The sequence below is a fragment of the Tachyglossus aculeatus genome, chromosome 23, assembly GCF_015852505.1.
Source record: "Tachyglossus aculeatus isolate mTacAcu1 chromosome 23, mTacAcu1.pri, whole genome shotgun sequence".
NCBI classification, from domain to species: domain Eukaryota; kingdom Metazoa; phylum Chordata; class Mammalia; order Monotremata; family Tachyglossidae; genus Tachyglossus; species Tachyglossus aculeatus.
The window spans coordinates 13,854,973-13,861,458 of NC_052088.1; the positions used below are offsets into that span (position 1 = coordinate 13,854,973).

The window sequence follows — 6,486 nt, forward strand, 5'->3', positions numbered from 1 at the left end:
TACGATTGATTGGCACAGACACTTTCTGACCTGGACCAACACCTGGTGACACCCCTGCTGGCCCACCCACACACAAGCATGCCACAGGCATACCGTGTTGGTTAGAGTGTGTAGATTTGCATGCCCATCAATCAGTGGTATTTGTTGAGCCTTTACTGGGTGTAGGACACTCTACCAAGTACCATATAATAGAGTTGGTAGACAGACCGCTACCAATAGGGAACTTAGAGCCTAGAGTGGGAGACTGAAATGGAAATAAGTTAGGAAATGTCAGGGTATAAGGTCACATACCCCTCTCAGGATCACACCTGGAGAGTTTCCTGGACCCTACCAGTCCTGGCTATGGGAGGGAGAGTCAAACAGAGGCACACCCATTCCATTCCTAGCTTGGGCAGTAGCTAGTGAGAGGAATGCAATCTGCTACAAGTCAAAACTCACCTGTGCTGGGCAGAAGCGGCATGAGAAAGAATTGACAGGGGAGACTCAAATTTACTGCACAGAATATGGCAGTGGTAAACCACTTCCATATTTTTACTGAGAAAACTCTATGGATACACTACCAGAAAGATAGCAGATAGAGGCGGGGCATTCTGGGACAGCTATGTCTATGGAGTCGCTATGGGTCGGAAATGACTCGACAGCATTAAGACTAGTTCATGTACATTAGGGCTATGGGGCTGAGGTTAGAGTGGATATCAAGCGCTTAAAGGATATAAACACATAGGCATCAAAGAAGGGAGAGCTGTTAGGGGAAATGAGGGGTCTGTGGGGAAGGCTTTTTGGAGGAGCAATTTTAATAAGGCTTAGAAGATGGGGAGAGTCGTGGCCTGTTGGATAGGAAGAGGGAGGGAGAATGCGGTCCTCCAGGCCCGAGGGAGAACCTGGGCAAGGAGTCAGCAGCAAGTTAGACAAGATGGAGGGAAGTGTGCGGGCTGGGTCGTAGTATGAGATCAGCAACGTGAGGTTAGGAGACTGAGAGCTGAAGCTTCAAACTTATGGTAAGGGTTTCTGTTTGTTGCAGAGGTAGATGGGCAACCATTGGAGGTTTGTGAGGCATGGGGAAATATGGTCCGAACTTTTCTTTAGGAAAATATTCTGGGCAGCAGAGTGAAGTATGAACTGGATTGGGGAGAGACGGGAGGAAATAGTGTCTACACTAATGGGAAAGTCAGAGTCTGTGAGGGGAGATGAGTTTTGTGTTAGACTTGTTAAGTTTAAAATTTCTGCAGGACATTAAGTAGAGATGTTCTGGTGGCAGGAGGAAATACGGGCGTGCAAAGAATGAGAGAAGTCAGTGCTGAGGAGGTAGATTTGAGAATCATCCATTTATAGGTGGTATACTCATAGGTACAGAGGACAAAGACATTTAAAGAATTTCTCCCAAGGACACAAGCAGATGCACCCATAAAGAAACCCTGCTGGCATAGACATTGGCACACATGGTTATAAATGGGTCCTCCCTTTTACTTTCCCATCACTGTAAGCACCATCCTCCCTGTCACACAAGCCCATAGCCTTGGCACTGTCCTCAACTCGTCTCTCTCATTCAATCCACATATTCAATCTATCACCAAATCCCTTCTCTACCTTCACATCACATCACTAAAATCCACCCTTTCCTCGCTATCCAAACAGCTATTACGTTACTCCAAGTACTTATTCTATCCCGCCTTAATTACTGCACCAGCCTCCTTGCCAACCTCTCTGCCTCCTGTCCCTCCTCATTCCAGTCTGTACTTCAGTCTGCTGTCAGGATCGTTTTTCTAAAAAAAACACTTAGCTCATGTTTCCCCAGTCCTCAAGAATGTCCAGTGGTTGCCCATTTACTACTGCATACAAAAACCTCCTCACCATTTTTAAAGCACCCTATCACTGTGCTTCTTACAATCTTTCCGTTTTCCTTCCACAACCCAGCACTCAATTTGCTTCTCCAGTGCCAACCTACTCACTTTACCTTGACCTTGTCTATCTCACCACTGACCCCCTTGCTCACATCCTGCTTCTTGGCCCGGAGCTCTCTCCCCCTTTATATCCAACAGGCCACCACTCTCCCCACCTTCAAAACCTTATTAAAGGCACATCTCCTCCAACAGGTCTTTCCCATTGGATTTGTACCCTTTATTCACTGCAGGCTCAACCCGACAGTACTTAAATATACTCTCCCAAATGCTTAGTACAGTGCTGTGCACCCAGTAATTGCTCAGTCAGAACCATTGTTCAGTAGATTGTACGGAGACAAATATAGATATTTGTCTTCCCCCTTCTAGATAGTAAGCAGGAATTGTGTCTCAATTGCTGAATTGTAGTTTCCAAGTGCTTAGTACAGTGTTCTGCACACAGTAAGTGCTCAATAAATACAATTGAATGAATTGAATGAACGGTAGCTGGGCTTCAAAGAGGGGATAGAGTGTTGACCTGCAGATATAAAGCGAGTACTTTGCATACCGTAAGCACTCAGTAAATATGATTGAGTTCCAGGCAGGAGTGCCGAATAAGTGTTCTTGGATGGCTAGCTCTTACTGGGCAGGGTTCCTGTGTGTTGAGGGTAGGGCCTAGGGCTACACTGAAATTTTATTAAAAGCTCATTGGGCATCTTGACACCATGTTGCTGCTGATTGCTAGGATTGAGAAATCAGAGCCAGGGAAAATACTGAGTAATCTCCACCAAAATGCCACACAGGCATAGGCTCAGATGTATGTTCATTATGTGGGAATTGCTTCTGTCTCATTTGAGAGAAAATTATGAATAAAATCCAGTATCTTTATTCATCCCATGTGTCGAAGGAAATGGAAGTCGGTTGCTTTATTCGCTGTTCCACTGTCATTATTGTTAATGGGAAATACCCTGTCTTCATATGGACCCAGATATATTGTCCTCCATTAGAATGCAAGCTTCTGTTGCACTTGCCTAAGCTCTTAGTACACTGTGCCAGGGACATCTCTAGTGGGCAGGGAGAGCCCCATCAAAAGGGAAGATTTAAGGTCTGATTGGGGTTCGTACTGACAACTGCAACTTCACATGGCAGCTTCCCCTGGAACTCTTAACTCTCTATTAATGGGGAACAGGAATGACACAGGTAACTAAAACCCAGGGATAATCCAAAACTCAACCTTCTCTCTCAAATCTTAGCCTATTGGCAAACAAGTAGTGAAAGTAACTTGTTTGGCCTCCTTGTTTTTCATCTGCTCACACTGATAGAGGGGTGTGATTTACTCTCCCTAATGCTTAGTACAAGGTGCTTCACAGAATAGTTACTAATAGTATTTGTTGATGAATCAAGATTAGGTTGCCTCATTACACAAATTAATAGGCATATATGGGCTGCCTGTACACACACTCAATGCATATTGTATTTGTGTAATTATATCAGTTGTAAACTAATGATAATTCTTCAGAATTTTGCAAGAGTAGAAAGAGTACAACTGCCAGAAAGAAGAAAGAAGTGACAGTTTTCAATTCTGCCTCCCAGAGATAAGAAGTTCAAAATATTCTATTTATGATATACATGAATACACAAACCCGGACATTCTTCTACACATGAAAATATGTACAGGCTTTCCAGTTATCGCACAACTCATATGTGTAAACCTCTTCCTGGGACTATAAGAAAGGACAAAGCTGCAAGCCAGCCATCATTTTTTAACTACCGGAATTTGCAAGATTAGACAAAAAAGAACACATTCTGGACCTGCATTTCAGCTGTAAGTGAAGGAAATCCAGGCATCTGGCTGAGTGTCAGCATACAAAGTGGCTTGTGCATATTGATGAGAAGATGGAGAATTAGTCCAAAGCCTAGTCACATCATTTAAAAAATTCATTCTAAATACATCAGCAAGCCTCTATGCAGAACTAAGCAAATTCCCATCTTGAAATTAAGGGATCAGAGAGAATGTAGCAATCTTCAAATAGATAAATAGGATCAGAAGGATTCAATTTTCCCTTTCAGGCTGTAGATAATATTGGTTTTATATGTTTTAGGCAAGATTGCTACATTTTGGGAATAACAATAATGAGCCTGTTCCCCCTTGAGCATGATTTGGAAATCATTTCCCTTATGACTTTTGACACCTTTGTAGACTAAAAAGTAGCAATTTATCTTTAAATTGTTTTCTCCTGTTCAGTACTTACAATGACTGTCTCAGTTATACATCCTCTTCTCCCCACCCACTACCCTCCCCCTACCTCCGGGGAAAGAAGAATCGGAGAATATGGGACACTGCAGACGGGGGAGTAGGATTCTGGGCACTCTGCTGCTCATTTTAAAACTATTATCTTTCTCCATTACCAGCATATTACCCTCTTTCCACACAACATTTTGTAACACAATTTGTTTCCTGAGACAGTGTCACCAGAGTACTAATGTGTTTTGAATCCATATCAAATAACCTTGGGACATTTTTATCCAGTTTGTTTAGATTACATTTTTTGCAGACAGCAGTAGTACATTAATTGCCCATTTTCAGTGGAGATTAGATACACTGAAACCATTATTCCCTATTCAATTTAATCCACTGCTTCTTATCACAAATACTATCTGAAATAGAATTCTGATGTTCTGGGACTCTTCCTGACCCTACCACTGACTCAGTGTTCCTTACCGTCTTAATGTTTCAGGTTTTCCAGGAGTCAATCGGAGATTCAAATCACTCTGAGGCCTTTGGATTGATAAATGTTGATTCGCACACTCATAAAGGTGGAGACCGTAGTAACAGAAATGACATGTAAGTGTAAGCATTTATAATTATTATCAGCAGTAGTACTAGTTATTTTGAAACACCAAGCCCATTCATTGCAAGTACACAGGAATTCAATTATTTTGTGCCTGTCTTGATTTTGTTCCTTGATTTTAAGGGGAGATTTTTATTCTCTCACCATTTCATGTTATGCTTCTGGTTAGCCAAGGTAAGTTGGTGTCGACCTGTGAACCCCAAAAGGGAGAATGGTGGAAAGCAGGACATAAGGAGCTCCACAGACTTTGGTTTGATTTTTCTGGATAGAAATGGGGGATTTCTGGTCACAATGCAGAGGCCAAAGTTAGTTGTAAATATAATCTGAATATAATATTCCTTTTTTGTTTATTTCTCTGAATGGCAAGTTTGACTCCATTGTTAGACTGTGATGTACAGGACAAATTCTAGAAACATAAGTCAATGAGTAGAAGATCTCAGTTAGCTAATGCTAATGTTTGTGGTATTTGTTAAGTGCTTATACTCTCTGCCAAGCACTATACTAAGCACTGGGATAGATGCAAGATGAACAGGTTGGACGCAGTCCCTGTTAGCTCAGCTATTGTGCCAAAGCCCTGCAACCCAGCAGGATAAATTTTAAATGCATTTATTATGCAGTTGCTGAAACCGAGCCTCATTTTCTGTTAGCATCTTTCAATTTAGCATTTCTTTGCATCATCTTCAAGCCCTGGCTTTGATTATAGCATAGAATCACTTCACCCACTGAGCTATTAGTATCTTCTTCAGATTCAAGCAGCTTTCAAATCCTGTCCTGAAAACCTCTCTGAAGTGTTTGTGTCAGAATGATTTTATCTGTCCTAAATCATGTTTTGCCAGCTGCTCGGAGCAGTGACATAGAGAAAGCATTTAGGCATATGGTCCAGATGCTAGATTTTTTTTTATCTGGGTGAAACCTATCAGCAAAAACTCTGGAATTTTAAAAAACAAATCAGTGTATATGATGTCAGAATGTTTATTGTTTCTATCCTGGGAACATTTTTTTGGCATCTGGCTTCAATCTCTAAGGTGTGTCTAATTGTTGTAAAGCCACAGCTGTGTGAAGCTGATCTACTAGAAAAATCAGCCATATCTTCCAACTTGAACTTGTGATACCAACTTTGCTTCTCACCTTGGAATTGGGCTAAAGCCCACAGCCCTTGTAAACTTTCTTCAGGTGGGTAGAAAGAGTTTTTCTTGAGCAGTTTTCAGAAGGAGAAAGTTGGCTGCCTTATCTGGGCTCTTGAGCAAGTTCAGAGAATATAGAAGGAAAAAATTAAAATTTGGACATATTTTTCGCTGTCCATATTAGTGTATGACTCTTTCCAGAAGGCTGTTGTGCAAATGTGAGGAGAAAGACAGTATTGCAGCAAGCAGCATTTCTGTTGAGACACTGCATACTTGTTTTCCCAGTGGCAAAGTAGATATTTCAGTGTTGACATTTCTTAGGACCTTTAGTCCTGGTCTCGATGAAGCAGGAAGCCACTATTTTTAGTTGGGGAATATTAGAGATGAAGAAAGTAGAACTGAGGCCAGGATTGTATGGTTTCTGCATGTTACTTAAGGTTAAAACCAAAGGGTACTAAGAAATGGATATTTTCTCTGGACAGTTTTCTAACATGGTCAGGTTCCCTTTATCACTGGTCAGCTACTAGAAAGAAGGCAAGTTTCTCTTGATAAAGTTACATCCTTTATGAACTCTAAAGGTCTTGTCTCCTCCTTCCCCCTTCTCTTCCTCTCTCCTTTTCCCTTCTTCCCCAC

The 6,486-nt window shown here is 41.7% G+C and overlaps 1 non-coding gene across 1 annotated transcript; it reads left to right on the top strand.

Moving 5' to 3' along the window:
* Positions 1-290: 290 nt before the first annotated feature.
* On the top strand, positions 291-428 carry LOC119944871. Its single transcript, XR_005456016.1, has one exon. It is a non-coding gene; the product is annotated as a small nucleolar RNA SNORA7 (small nucleolar RNA).
* The last annotated feature ends 6,058 nt before the right edge of the window (positions 429-6,486 follow it).